This window comes from Gavialis gangeticus, unplaced genomic scaffold (genome assembly GCF_001723915.1).
Source record: "Gavialis gangeticus isolate Ggan-Ray unplaced genomic scaffold, GavGan_comp1, whole genome shotgun sequence".
Lineage (NCBI taxonomy): Eukaryota > Metazoa > Chordata > Crocodylia > Gavialidae > Gavialis > Gavialis gangeticus.
Window position 1 is genome coordinate 14,062,790 of NW_017729016.1, and position 15,536 is coordinate 14,078,325.

Genomic DNA, 15,536 nt, shown 5'->3' on the forward strand with positions numbered 1-15,536 from the left:
GAATTATAAAAATGGCTTAAATGGTTTTTACAAAGTTATTTGCCTTCCAAAAAAAAAAAAAAAAACCCCATCAAGAAAAGAGAACCATTTTGCCCCAGTTACAAATAGTTTTTCTTTTGCTAAGTTTGGAAACTTAATTATTTAATAAAAAATAGGCATTTAAAAATTTCTCTACGTAGTGTATTTAACATAACATTAAAGCTGACCTGTTATTTAAACTATTGGAATTTAGTGCTGGCTACAAAGTGGCTCAGGAACTCTATAAGTCGAATACAGAAGTCCATACTCAGCTTTAACTGCTTGCACAACTTCCAGTGACTTTCTTGGAACCAGTGCATGGCGTCGCTACTTGACTCCAGATATGCTTAAAGGGAAACAAGTATTGTGTCTATGGCTTGAACAGAGAGACCTTTTTTCTCTTCTACACCTTCTCAGAAATGTAGAGCCCACGAATGACTCTTCCAACTAACTAAGGGAACCTTTGCTGTACAATAGTGGGACCCACCCTTAGTCTTGCTCCCCCACAATGTGGGTCCACTTTTCATCCATACCCGTCTCAAGGGATGGGACACTGTCAAACACTCACCATGAAATCACAGAAGATGGTGTCATGCAGGCAAAGGATGCCAATTTTTGGATGCAGTCTATCCTTGAGTAACCCTTTCATTTGTTATCACCATACAAGGAGTGTGAGCTTGTGGGAGTTCACTGTGGGCACGTCTACACAAGATGCTAAATGCACAGCAGACTAATTCTACTGAGCATTTGCACATCACGGCAAAAGCTATGCTAATGCGCAGTAGAATTAGTCTACTGCGCATTAGCATCACTAACAAGGCATGCACTGGTGCTACTGCACAGTAGTTATTCAATGCGGTTACTGTGCATTGTGTTAGTACCTGTGGGCACTTTTACATGTGCTCTGGGGTGGGAGGCATGCTTTAATTAAAGCGGCTCCAAGAGCTGCTCTAACTAAGATGCACAGCATCTTGTGTATCAGCGTCCCTGCACTACACAATGGCATCTGGGGCTTGAAACGGCAGCGGAGGCATTTGACGAGCTTTAGTTCAAGTGCCCCTGTCACCATTTGGAAGCACAGGGACACCGGTACGTGAGATGCAGGAGGTTGCTGAAGTGTGGTAATAATCAATTGAGTCTGCTCTGCTGTCCTGCATAATTACAGCATGTTGGAGGAGACTCCGCTCTCATGTACAGGCACCCCGTTATTACGAGTACTAAACTTAATGTGCTGGAACTACAGTGCATTAATGCACATGTAGATGCTCTAGAAAGGCTTACTTAAACTGCAATTGTTTTTACTTGTCCATTACCATAGAAGTTAGCATGCAGTCATGTTCTCTAAACAGTTTTCCCTCCCTGCAGAATATTCCAGTGCCAATTAATCTGTGCACCAGATGAGGATCCTGACAAAACTGGCAGAAAAAAAAATGAATGCACTGTCTTCCAAGGAGAAATGTTATCCCCTGCATCAAAATTCCAGTGGAGATAAATGAGCACAATAAAAATAAGTATAAACATAATCTTGTAAGCCTCGTGGAACAAACTGGGTTCAAAGCCAGATTTTTCATTAGTTGGTAAGACTGTGATTACACTTCAAATAGAAAAGGCTTTCTATCATGCTAAAATACCCTGCAAGACACTCAATACCAGGGCCCCTAAGTTTAATGCATCACGTCACTTTTGAGCATGCAAGATGATAATGTGGTCATGCTAATAAGATTCTCAAGTGAAGTTCTTATTAGCCACTCAGAACTGTATTTGCAAAATGTCTGATTTATTGTTTTCCAATACCACAGTTGTCTGCAGGTCCTGCGGAGTTTGTAACTGCTAATATATTATGATTTAAGTAATGATGTGCCAGCTCAGTGTTCTTTGTGCTTAGTCCTCCATTGAAAGGAACTGGGTAGTTTCATTGCTGCACAATCATTGTAATATCCAAAAAAAAAATTTGAGGGAAAATATTTACTTGCTTGAATTAGCTGCAAATATTTTAACAGCTCACAGGGCAGTTCCCTTTGAGAGTCCTTCCTCACAATGGTCTCGTTTGCCGTTTCTCATCTACTGACTTTGTTTGGTTACTCCGCTTGATGGGTTCAAATGTGTGGAGTTGCCACTGAGGGCAGCCACACAAATTTTGGATCATTTTATTTTAAATTGGTATCTGAACTGACAGCCCATTCATCCCTGTGCAGTAGCAGCCAGGTGTCAGTCCTATTTGGGCCATAACAGATAGACACAAATTAGGTAGTTATAGGTTGAAAGATGCAAGGAGCTTCTGTTAAAAGACTTCTCCTCCTATCTGGCTTCTCTGAAATCTGTGCACTGAGAACTCTTATATTTTCTCTCTTTCTAACCTTCTGCGGTACATCAGCCATCTGTGCAGACAGCATCCCTAGCTTGCCAGGGCTTTAGAAGCTTGCTGGGTGACTAATGCATTAACAGGGTCAGGCCCTTCATTTTCTATTTCTAGTGTCTGGGTGGCAATCCCTTTGCTCCATTACCATGCAACATGCCGATGCAATGTCCCCTTTATTGTTCCCAAATTCAAAACCCAGCGTATAACATGCCAGCTATTTTAGAACACAAACACCCCATTGAAATAAGTTAGGAGTGGTGCTAAAGAGCCAATAGCAGCCTTAGCTGCCATCTAAAATAGATCAAGTGCTTGAAACAGTTCCCTTAATATCTGCCAAGGCAAATTCTCTGTGTAATGGGAAAATGACCAGCAAACGTCAAAACACTAGGAAGCGGATATATGAAAGGCCCCAAATAGGGATGTTAACAGCCCCATTATTTTGTGGTAGTATGTCTTTTTTAGTTCAAAAGCCAATGCAAAGATGGTTGGGAAATTTTGTTTTTAGCATTAAATATGCCCTAAAGGCAGACAACCCTTTTTAAAGATCAAGGTTGAGCTCTTGTATAATATGAGCCACAGAATTCCACCCATTCCCCCCTGTACCAAGCCAAGTAACTCGTGTTTGATTAAACCATGTCTCCCAAAAAGGCATCCAGCAGGCTACTAGGTTTGAAGCCATCAAAAGAATTTACTTCCCCCTCTGGCAAACTGTTCTAGCATCACTGTTAACAATTTGTGCCTGGTTTCCAAATCTTTAGCTTCCAGACTTTGGTTTCCATTGCACCTCCTAGACCTTTTTCAGTACAGAGTCAAGATAGAGGCTACTTTCAAAAGGAAGCACTAGCCAGATCATAACTGTACTGGGAACACCAATGCCAACACAATGCTAACACAGAAAAAAACCCCAGTTGCTTATTAGAATAGAAATACTGGGTTGGCTTTCCCCTGGATTGTTATCAGTGTTCACCAGCATGGGGATGTCATGGCATGGGGAAGATTTTTGGGGATAAGATAATACACATTAGTTCACATGAAGACATAGTAAATGTCCCTTTTAATCCACTGGCTCTTTACAAGCAATGCATGATGTACTTTAAAAGGCAGCATATACTCCAGTGAAGAAGGCTGATGCAGTCACCCACACCAGGTGACCCATACACGGGGGCTTGACCTGAGTAAGCTAGACAGTGTGGTGGTAATACACTATGAAGTGGTAGAAGATCCTGGGGACCAGACATTGTAGAGAGGCACACTGGGGGCATGGCCCAAGATTCACACTTGCAATGATCTGGTAGCACCAGTAGACCTAGACAGTAGCCCTATATCCTGGGCCTAGGGTGGAGCGTTTGGATATCTCTGAGCAGGTCTCTATTTCCCTGTGCAGAGCTGCAGAACACTTAGGCTTTATGTAGGCATAATGAATTTCTCCAGATGCTGTGCCAATTTGAATCCTATTTTGGTCTAGGCACTACAACCCTTACACAGAGCCCGTTTCCACTCTGTGCCACCCTGTACAGCCTCTCTCCTTTGATAACCTCAGTGAGACTGTACAAACTTGCCAGCGTTTCCATGAAAAGACTCCTGTGTTTCACTAAAGACGTGAAATGATTCCTTTTCTTCTTAATAATCTTCCTTCTCGTCTCCACGATCTCCATGTTTTGGTTGCAAATAATTTTTTGGGGGGTGGGGGGGGAGAAGAATTAAACTCTTATTCATTCACCTCACACAAAATGTGCTCTTTGGCCCCAGGAGATCGCAAATCAATAAATTGCATTTGTACAGAATATCAAGCGCTCCCTGTAGGCTGTCACAACTTTGAGTTGTAAAGAGTGAGCTCAGGCTGTTTTGTCACCATTTATTATGCTGATTGTGTATTTATTCCTCCAAGCGGGATTCTGCTTAATGTTCTGTGCTTTGAAAGGTCCTGGCAGTTGGTGTAAATGAGTTATAGACCCATTTGCCACAAAATCAAAGCCCAGAGCCAGATCAAAGCCAGATAAAAAAAATCATTTTTCTGTCACCGACTGGATGGCTTCTTCCCTGCCCTGTAAATAAAATTGATATTATTTCATCCAACTTCTATTTTCTCCTGATCAAAATATGATTATGTCTAATGCTAGCCTGTCCAGCGCACTGAAGTTATACGAGATGTGAAAGCTTATTGATGTATTCAATTACTGGATGCTGCTCTATTGTCTGCTCAGCAGAGAAGCTCAGTTATCGGTTCTTTAGAGCTGTGCATTTCTGCCTAACAAAGTCATAACTCCCACAATTACCTGCCTGATGGATGGAAAACAGAAATATCTCATGAGTCCAATGCTGTTATCAGCTCTTCTCCATCTCTGAAATTGCTTGATATTAATAAGATTAGGGTTATGAGGAAGGTAACACAAGATTTAATTTATTTTTTTTTTTACTAGACTTTATACATGTGCTCCAGTTTCTTGATCTGCATAAAGATTTTTTTAAGATGAAATCAGAATTGTGTGCGCAGATATACTGGGACCCTTGCTAGAAAGGAATATTGTCTGGAATTAAGAACCCTTGTAGAAGGCAATTAATCTCACAATATACTAATGAAGCTAAATACGGACGAGATTGAGACCTTTCTCATCACAAACAGAATGTAATACTATTTGTTTCTGTATTACTTGGTTTTCTAATGCACCCAACAGCGAAGTGGCAAAATAGCAATAGTCCACACACATACGCGTGCGCACACGTTTTTGGACCATAGGAGCAATTTTTACATTTAATGCTGCACGAGTGGATGAGATCTAAACTACTGAAATAGGAGCATCCATCTTCCATTATCAATACCATTTGAGTGTCAGTGATTTTTTTCTGCAACTTTCCAGCAGTAATGACAGCCCATATGTTACAATGGTACAGAATAAAGAGCTGCTGTTCACAGAACTGTGCTCTTCAGTTGACAATGCTCTCAACTGTATTCTCTACCCCACAAGTTCTAGCTGGAGGTTTTCTGACAGCCAGTTTCCCATTTCCTTTTGCTTCCCTCAAAGAATTTTCATCTCCTACAATAACTTCTTCCACTTCATTTGCTTTAGCAAAACAGGTAGCAAGTACTATCTGCAAGACAGGGAAATAGCTAAGGTAGCTGCAATGCTACTGTTGCATGGGAGCTGTCGGTAATAGCTGATGCTTTAATGAACAGGAGTGTAACAAAAAGTGGGTGAGTGGGACATGAGCTCCAGGCACAGACTTAGGGGTGCACCAAAATACAGCTACCAGTAGCACAGAGATGGCAGCCAGGTGCCTGGGACACGGACAATTTCTGGCTGCAACATGATAGTGATTGCCATCTCACAGCTGCAACCACTATTTTTGCCCCCACCCCCTAAAGTTCCTGGGGCAGCTGCCCTGTTTGCCCCTAGTTACATCACTGGTAGCCACCACCATCGCCAGCCCAGCCCCCACTACTGCCCAGGGTGAAAACTTCCAAGTTACACCTTGGTTAATGATGTCCCATTTTTATGGTGCATTATGAAGTCTAAGGAGGTTAGCCCTTTTTTTTTTTTTAACTGTATACATATTTCAGCCTTATGTTTTATTCCATGCATATTCATTAAAATATTAATGAATGTTCATTACCTAGTAAGCATTCCAGCTGATCCCTTGAAGCACAATGCATTTTTCAATTCTAGATTAAATGAATTAGCATAAAAGGAAAGCTGCTAAAGGTGGACCTATTTTTCTTTAAGTAAAACAGGCCTAAATGTTCTCTCGTTCAGACTCGGGTCATTTGAAAGTGCTGTTACTCCCTGAAGTGAGCAAGAAAAATATTTAGCCAACCAAAAGATTGAATTTCCTCTCCTTAACATTTAATAATAGTTGATCTCTGCTTGGTTCGGTGAATGGTTCTCGTTTGATGCTGAGGCTTCTTTGGCCTCCTGGAGTGATTAGATCGTTTAGCAAGTCTTTTTGGCACCTTTGGCTGCATATCACATGCAGTTGGTGACATTTAATTCATCATCCTTGACTCCCAGGGGGCAGAATTATGGAGCTCTTCAGAAGTGACTCTTAGGCCCCACATTTTTTCCTCCACTGCCTGCTTCTCTGGATTTTTTGACTGGCTGTTTTTCCACCAGAAAGGGTTAACACATTGCTGTCATGCAGATGATTTTCAGCTGTACTTCCCTTAGTCTGCTCATCACTCTGGAGCAGTATGACTGCTGTCAACCTCTCTCATTATAGTGGATGACAGGAGTCATTTTGTTCAAAGATGGCACATCCCATTTTGTAAAATTTAGCAAAGCTAAAGCTAGACTATTGGGTAATTTGTTCCTGGCACACATGGGCTGGCTAGAAGCCTGCAGACATGCAAGTTTGTTTGTATCATTGCAACATCCTTGCCTTCATAAAATCTTGAAGTGGCTTGTGGGAGTCTGAGATGCAGTTAGGGTCCAAATAAACCTGTCATCGCTATAATTATTGTGTGTAAATACTCCAGGGACAGGAAGGTACCCAGAACATAGCTACACTTTATGAACACGTGGATAGTTCTGTGTCTTGTTACCTGGACACAAAGCCAGGAGAAGAGAAGAGCAGCACCAGGAGAAGAGCAGATTTAACAAGCAGCACCAGGAGAAGAGAAGAGCAGATCTGGGCTGAAGAAATGTACACTGTCCACCCAACCAACTAGTTCATTTGTGTGTGTTCATAACCTTCAGCTGTATGAATGCCTCTGTGGAGTCACTCTTCTGCTATGGAAGCTGGCTGTAAATGGGCTGACCATTAGGGAAAACCCTATAGATCTGGCATTGCACACATGGGACAAAGCAGCAGAAGACTCAGATCCTACTCTTAGTGAGGTCCACGGCATTGCACCAAGATGCACACAGATCTTAGAGACTTGCAAGTTCTTTTGCATCTTCCATCCCAGCTCTGCCCAATGGAAGTAGTGAAAGAACCACCAAAAGAGAAATGTCACCTCTTGGGGTTTTCTATTCCCCACTTTACTGCTTCTGGTTTACCTGAAGTAAAATATGGGTCTCAACTCTTAGGTCTGGCCAACCTGGACTTCAAGCACTGCTTGCGGTGTAGGGTACCTGTCCGTCTGCTTCTGGAGAAGTTTTGGGCCAGTTTAACCCTACTACAAGTCAGGGCAAACTCAAAGATGCTGTTACTTGGATTGAAAATTCTAGCTCCTCTTGGGGTTAAGAGGCTGTTTAGCATGTTATAGTCATACCCTGCCATCCCCATCTCAAGGATAAAGGGGTATAACAAGAGCTAGTTATCCTTATTTTACATCATCTGGGAATAACCCAAGGAATTCCAAGTCCTCCACGTAGGAGAACATTGTTGGTCCTTCTGGACTTGCACAAAGGGACTGTCTTAGGATCAAGAATCTGGGGCAGAGACACCGCGCTTATGTACTGCTGCATTTGTATGGTGAAAGCTGATTCAAATGAACTCACAAGCTGGAGATTATTATCCTATTTTGTATTGTATTTGTCTTTTCAGGAAGTCAAACAGCAAAGCCAGCACTTTAAGATCAGCATAATTAAAGCTCTGTAGGTAAATCCCTGGATAACAGCTTGGAAGGCTAGACATCTGCATAATTCTCCTTTTTTTTCCCTTACTTAATAATTATTAATCTTCTTTGACATACACTTATTTTCACATCTCAAACACTGTTTTCCTTTCACTTGGGAGCCTTCAACATTACACTTAGGAATTGGGAATCAAGGCTGCTCATAGGGATTTGTTTGGTAAGCACACGTTATCATGTGAAGTGGAACTACTTGTGACATTTTCAAAAGCGATGAATAATTATACATCATAAAAATTGTTGACCGAAATTCTGCTTTGCTGTGACATTTCAATCCATGGAACAAACAACCCCTCTCCCTCTGTACAGCAAAGATATCCCAAGACTGTTAAAATATGACATGGGTAAAATCCTGACACCACTGAAATCAACAGCAAAACTCCCTTTGGCTTCAATCTAAATGGACTTTCTCCCATAGATGTTCTTCCTTTTATGTCATTTTACTTCATCTGGATGTCAATTGGACATCCAGAGCATGAAAAAAGAGAGCACTCGGTATTTGAAATAAAACTTGTGTCTCCTCTCCTACTAAGCAACACCCATGCCTTTATGCACAAAGCAAATAGATCTTTTACAGGCTGTGGAGGGGAAGGGTTCTCAGTGAACCCACTTTTATTCCAGTTCAGTTCCACAGCCCTCTGGGGTTATATATTGGCTGCTCTTCATGGAGCCATGAACAGAGGGATGTTTATTTGATTTTAAAAAATCCTGTAGGAGTTATTCCTTCTATTGCTATTCACTTCCTTATTAATATTTCTGGACAGAGTTCCCCCCAGGCAATGTCTACCTTGCACCTAGAATCATAGAAAATGAGTGCAACCCCCTGCTCAGAGCAGGATTATCCCCAACTAGACCATCCCAGCCAAGGATTTGTCTATCCAGATCTTAAAAGCCTCCAGTGAGTGGCAAGAACCATCCAGGGTTCTCTGCAACACCTTTTTCAAACCCATGGTACTTGCTTCCATCCTGTTTTGGGGTTTTTTTTAGCATTTTGCCCCATAATGTATTTTCTGGATTCTTCCCCAGGTTCAGTAGCGTTCTTTATACCGTCATCTTCATTGCAATACTGAACACCTCCCAAAAGGGCATTAAGTAGTATGACCAACATCGTCATGTGTTTTGTGTTCTCTTCTGCTCTCCTCAGACAGCAGCACATGCTCTGGAATATCATGTTTGATTTTCAATGACACGTGCTGCTATGTATTTACGTTGATATGACAGATCCAGAGATTCTCACCCAGACAGTGCCAGTTTCCAGCACAGCTTCCAATCCTAGATACTCCTCATCTCCTTTCACTCTTCTGCCCTGACCCTTAGGGACCAGCTCTTGTCCACCTTTGCATTCAAATCATTCAGCTTCCTCCTTCTGCATGCTAATAGAAGGACACTGAGAGCATAGGAGTCAGGCTTCTTGCTCTCAGTTACCATGTCTGGAAGCAACCTAGCTTACAACAGCCTAGCGCTACATTGCAACGTAAGTCTAACTCTGTTTTGGGCCGGAGCATCTCGAAGTGGAGGTTTTAGATATGAAGTTCTAATGATGCCTACTGATGATTCACAAAATACTTTTTCAAGAGCTTGTAACCTGGCAAAACTTGACTGTTCCTATGCAGACAAAAGGACACAGCCCTGGCATAAAGGTAACGTACCCGCTAAACTGCAAGAGTCAACACTGGAGTTTTTCACAGATATGGTCTTCTGAGTTTCACATCTCAGCAAAACAATCCATTTTCAGTACTTCTGTTTTCAGGAGAGGCTGAATTGCTTTAGCTGAAATTTTTCAACTCCTCTGTCCCCACCCCCAGTACTGGGCCCTCAACCTGAGTCAGAGACCCAACATGAAAAAATGTAATATTTGCTGAAGATATAAGAAAGCAATGAATATAGTGACCAATAATAGGAAGTGTCAGGCCACATGAATAGGCAGTACTTCCAACACTGTCCATTTTACATTACATATTTGGGGCCAGTCCTTACTAGGTATTCCATTAGATGTCTCCCAGCATCTGACATTTCTCCCAAAGAGGCCAGATATAAAAAAATTACCCTTTTACTAGTATAAGTGTTCAGAAACAGAAACTTTGCAAAACAGTGCTGTCCCCATCTTTACCATTTTAAATTCCACTAGCATTTCACATTTTTTATTCGTCCATGAGCATTTTCAGCTAGTTGCAAACACATTATTTTCGAAAGCCAGTAACATAGTACTTCTCACTAAGTAGGTGCAATGTCACCATAGCTTGAGATATTCAAATTTATGCTCTTTTGTTTGAGACATGCAAAAATTAAAGTTCTCAGTTATCTTTGTACACACAATTTTGAACCTAATCCAAAAGTCCATTGAACTTAACTATATTTGCTTCAACAAGGCTTAGATCAAGCTGTTATTTGTGGGAAGTACTCAGGGGGGTTATGTGGTTTAATTAAATAAAGGTAAGAGCAACAGCTGAATTTTGCAAATAGTGAATAGAGAAAATGAACAAATTGCAGGTTGAAGTTTGCTTGTAGTAACTATTAGGGGTATGCGAAGCAGGTCCTATTCAATTCGGATTCAGCCCGAATCAAGCACAGTGATTTGATTCATTGATTCGGGTCGCTATCCCCGATTCAATTCAGCCAAATCCAAATCTGAAGATTCGATGCTGATTCGGAGAATCAGCAGTTTGGACATAGACACAGCTTTAAACATTTTTTCTACATGTCTCAAGATACCAGGTACAGCTCGTGAATGCTATTATGCTGGGGTGGATGGAGCATCCCGCAGAAGTGCGGGGGGGGCCCTCCACGTGCTCTTTGGCAAACTTAGAAGTGGACCGGAGGTACTTCCAGTCCACTTGCAGGTCCGCCAGGGAGTGCACAGGGTGCCCCACCCCCACACTCCCTCCCTCGGCTCAGCAATTGGCCACAGGGGATCCTGGGTGCTCCCCCCTCCAAACCCAGGAGGCACCAGTCACTGGGGTTGGGTGCTCCCCTGTGGACCCAGAAGTGGACCAGAAGTACCTCTGGTCCACTTCCGGATCTGCTGCTGAGCACACTGGGGAGCCCCCCGCACTTCTGTGGGACACTCCATGCGCCCCAGCATCGCAATGTTCACAAGCCGCCTGCTACCTACAGGTATGTAGGAAAACATTTAAAGCTGTGTCTGTGTCCAAATTGCCAAATCTTTTTGAATCAATTTGGAGGGTTCCAGTTTGATTCGGAGAAATTAAAGGATCCTCTGATTCGATTTGGATTTGGAGATTTGGCTGAATCTCTGCCAAATCAAATCAGGGACCAAAGTTTTGCACAGCCTTAGTAACTGTTGGTTAATGTCTCAATAAATAATGCATTTGCTGAAATCTAAATGACCTCACAAATGCCACATGGACAGAAAGAGGGCCAAATTCAGCAAGTAGTTTATTTTTAAATGACTAATTTAACAGGCTCCAGCAAAGGGCTTCTTGGGCAGAGACTCTGCTTGTTCAAGTTTACTTTCTTGTGATCATTTATTTATGTGCTGTATGAAACCCATAAGCTTTTGTAAAAGGGAATCTCACCTTTCATTAAGTAAAATAAGCCTACCCCCTCTTTCCTTGTGAAATTGCTTGATGTGTTGAAGGCTATGTAAAAACCAGTCCCTAAAATGAAAAACAGTAGGAGCTGGTCTTCACTTTGGCATCAGGAGGCTGAGTAAGTCATAAGAAAACCCTGAAAAATCTATGTAAGTACAGTTCATTTAAATAAAACGTTTGGGATGACTTTCCAGGCAATCATTTTGATAACCCATCCTCAAAAGTCCTAGGCTGGCTCTTTGCTTAGTGATGCTTCTCCTAGCTGGCCTAGCATGCACAAATTACCAATTATCAACTTGACAAAATATCTTAATTCCAATGCAGTGTTGTCCATAGTGCTGAGAAGAGGATTGTGTCCTCTAGAACAAAAGCATCAACCCAGGAGTCATCATCTATAAGGCTCTAGTGACACAATCTTTCTATGTTTACAGTCTATGAAATATATAGAGTTCAGAGCTGGCAATTTGTCCTTTTGATCTGTCGGACCTTTATGACTTTTTTGCAATTCATTTAAAAGCTTGGGCATGAGTTGCGCTCCTGCCAAACTCAGTTTGTGTGGCGGTAGCAATGTTGTTGGAGAGATTTATAAAAAAAAAAACCACACAAAACTAACCTTTGAAGCTTCTGTTGTTCCAACAATTTCCAGTCCGAAATAGCAAAGAGTTTACAGTGTAGAAGTGAGATTTCATTCTGTGCCCATTTTCTTTAGCTGGGATCTTTATGGCTGAAGTCAGGGGTGAAGTCTGAAATTTTGAAATTGATTACAGGATGAGAAAGGAAAATCTGGGCGCTCTATTTTAGGTTCCAAATGGCTCCTGTAACCTGGTCCGATTACAGGAATCAACGTTAATACTTGAATGATACATTGAAGCTCAGATGATTAGCACAATAAATTTGAACCATTATTTCCGATGGTTTTTTAAAAGGGGTAACTTAGTACTGTCATTATGGCACAGTGCAATATAATTTAACCGGGGGATAGAAAATAAAAGCACAGAGCATGGAGCTCTTAGTAACTGAGTTAATGTAAACTAACAGCAACTCCAGTCTATTCTGGGAAGGCCCTGGTTAGCTAAAAGGGGTTCTTAGTACAAGATCATGTTCCTAAGTCAAATCATCTCAGAATATATTAATGATGAAAATATGGATGGGATTTAAACAGCAGCATTTCCCAATATGCATGCAAGAGGTAAAGCAATAAAGTAGCCACTAAGACATGGCAGTGTTTTTAGAGCTGATAACTTTGTACCTGGGTTGTGTCATGAGGCATGAAGACACAGGTAAAGTTCTTTCAAATGAACATATTTGAAGTGTTTATTGCTATTATATCATGGAAAAATGATATAAATAAAATAAAATAAAAATAACATTTTTATTTAAAAAATAATTTGAGTATTGTGCAGGTAGGCAATGTGCAAGTGTCCTGACACAATTTCACCAATGCATCTTTATTACTGTGTACGTATTACTACTGTTTGCAGTGTGGACAAACATTCATGGTGGACTAGTATGACATCTTTTGTCACATTTTTTCTGTGATATTTGCAAAAGCTAAACATAAATCTATGCTGAGACTTACATCATGTACTCCTGCTGCTAAAAACAAGAGGGAGAATAGGTCAAGCTTAATATATTAAACGTTATATTCTTTCTTTATACCAGCTACATTTCAGTTGGCTGAAAAATCTGAGTGAGAAAATAAATTGCAAATGCTAGCCTTCACGTTTTATTTTTGGAGCTTAAAAAAGAAAATTGAATATTATGTCTGGCTCCAAATCAAGCACTTTAGAAAAATGGCCTGGACTTTCCCTGTGAGCTCAGTTTTCAAACATAGAACCCTCTTCTGTAATGTTCAAGACCCAGATCCTGAGGCTTGGAACCTAACATGGTGACCACTACGGCTTATCAAAAAGTTTCCATTTTGATGGAAAATTAGATTTTCAACAAGCCAGACTTTTAATGGAAAGGGAGCCTATTTGTCTGTACAATTGTTTAATTTTATTAGAGAACCAAAAATTTTTGATTGGATGGCCGTTTTTATTTTTTTTGACAGAGTTGAAAATAGCTTCAAGGAATAAAACATTTTCAGATTCACTAATAGCCAACTTTGGAAAATATTTCATAGCCCTGTCTTTGAAGTAGATGAGCTTCCAGAATAGTCCAGTGACTAAAATTGAGGACACTCTCAATTTAGTGGCCTTGGGTGCTTAAGTCAGCCCCTTGGACAAGGACCCAGCAAAAAGCACGTAAGCGCAAGAATAAGTGACTTACTGAATATGCATAGATATAAGCATGTTTGAAATTAAGCACATGCTTAATTGACTTTGTCAGGTCAGAACTTTGTGTATCAGCCTGGGTAATTTAATCAGTCTAAATAGTAGTTCTCAGCCTTTTCTGGACTTGAGGCACCCCTCCATAACTTCTGTGAGTTGAGTAGCACCAATTTAAAAAATGATGTATATATTACAGTGCCAACTTTCTTGCAGAGGGCCCAGGCACTGGGGGCAGGGTATTGTCCAGGCATGGACAAGCCCAAGTCTATGCTTATCTCATCACACTTTGAGCACCTTTCAAAGGATTTGGCAGCATCCCAGGGTGCCCCAGACCCTGGCTGAACATCACTGGGCTAAATGTTAATTGAAGCATTCAATAGTGCTTTATCTTTCCACATGTTTCTAGGTTTAAAAACTAAGCTTCAGCTGCATAACCAGGGGTAGGAGAGCTGAGCAACAGTCCCAGGCACCATAGGAGGGATGGAAGATTGGTGGCCACTACCAGCCCAGCCCCTGCTGCTGCCCAACATGCAAAACCTGCTGATTATACCTCTGCTAAGTTCCCTGAATCAGTGGCAAAGGAAATTATATGGCAATATTTCTTTCCTTCTTTGTTTGCTCTCTCCTTTCTCCAGATCTTTTGCAAAGGATTCCTCCCATTGGTTGTATAAATTAATGCATCCCAGTCTGGTGTTAAAAAAATGAGAGAGAGACTGTAATGGGGATGTTAAAACTATACACATCTTGTTATCTAGATTAAACAGTTCTTGGTAGTGCTGAAGCTGCAGTAAAATTTAATTCTTCTTGTTAAAAGAGCAACTCTTTTATTTTATTCCATCTTCAGAAACATGCTGTTTGTTTCCATCAGAAACTGATTTTGAAGGTAACAATTTGTCTTGTATAATAAAGCACCTGCAGCTCTTTCTTGGCTTGGAGCAAAAGCTTTGTATCTTTAGAGAGCTTGGGTATAAATTTTAAATAACTGTGCAAGTAACATGCAGGGATGTTACCTTTGACCCTTTCCAATGGCAGCTGGAACAAGTGCATCTGGAACAGAGAATATCTACCCATGTCTGGGTCTGATTCAGAGGCTGCTAAAGGCAGTGGAAGATTTTCTCTCACCGAGATCTGTAATCTCCTTGGGGCAGGATCTATTTGTCTTGTGTTTGTACAGCACCTAAGACAGTGGGATTCTGAACCAAGATGAGGGACTTTTAAATATGACAGCATTACAAATAATTTTGAGTGGGCTTTTGGGTCTTTGTTTTACTTCTTTGCTAACTGCATCAGTGAAAGGAGGGCTGTGCATTAGGGCTGTGTGAAGTTTCAGGTGACGATTCAATTCGGAGGAGATTCAGCCCGATTCGGTGGCCAAATCTCTGAATCCAAATCGAATCAGGGGACTAATTTAAAGGTCTGAATCAATTCAAAATTCTACAAATCTTTTCCAAAGATTTGGAGAGCTCTGATGATTCGGACAGTCCCTGGTGGCTGCAGCAGGGAACTGCAGCTGACTTTGAACTGGTAAGTACTACGGGTAGGGGACCATGGGGGGACCCCTGCCAGCCCCCCTGACCGCTCCTCCAGCCCCTCCATGGCTGCCCTGGCCTGCCCCAGCTCGGTACTTTGAAAAAAAGCACCAGTGCTCACCAGGTGCTGCCAGGAGGGAGGGTGATCCCTGCTGCTCCCCACTGCCCCACACTGCAAGGGGGGGGACTTTGCATGAGCCCCCCGACCCACCCCACTCCCCCAGCCCCACCATG

At 41.6% G+C, this 15,536-nt stretch overlaps 1 long non-coding RNA gene across 1 annotated transcript in view; it reads right to left on the bottom strand.

Annotated features, from left to right (window-relative positions):
• Positions 1–12,318, bottom strand: part of LOC109294502 — a 17,365-nt gene extending 5,047 nt beyond the window's left edge. The window contains exon 1 of the long non-coding RNA XR_002096536.1: positions 12,114–12,318. This is a non-coding gene — a long non-coding RNA (uncharacterized LOC109294502). The remainder of the gene's footprint in view (positions 1–12,113) is intronic.
• Between the last annotated feature and the right edge of the window lie 3,218 nt (positions 12,319–15,536).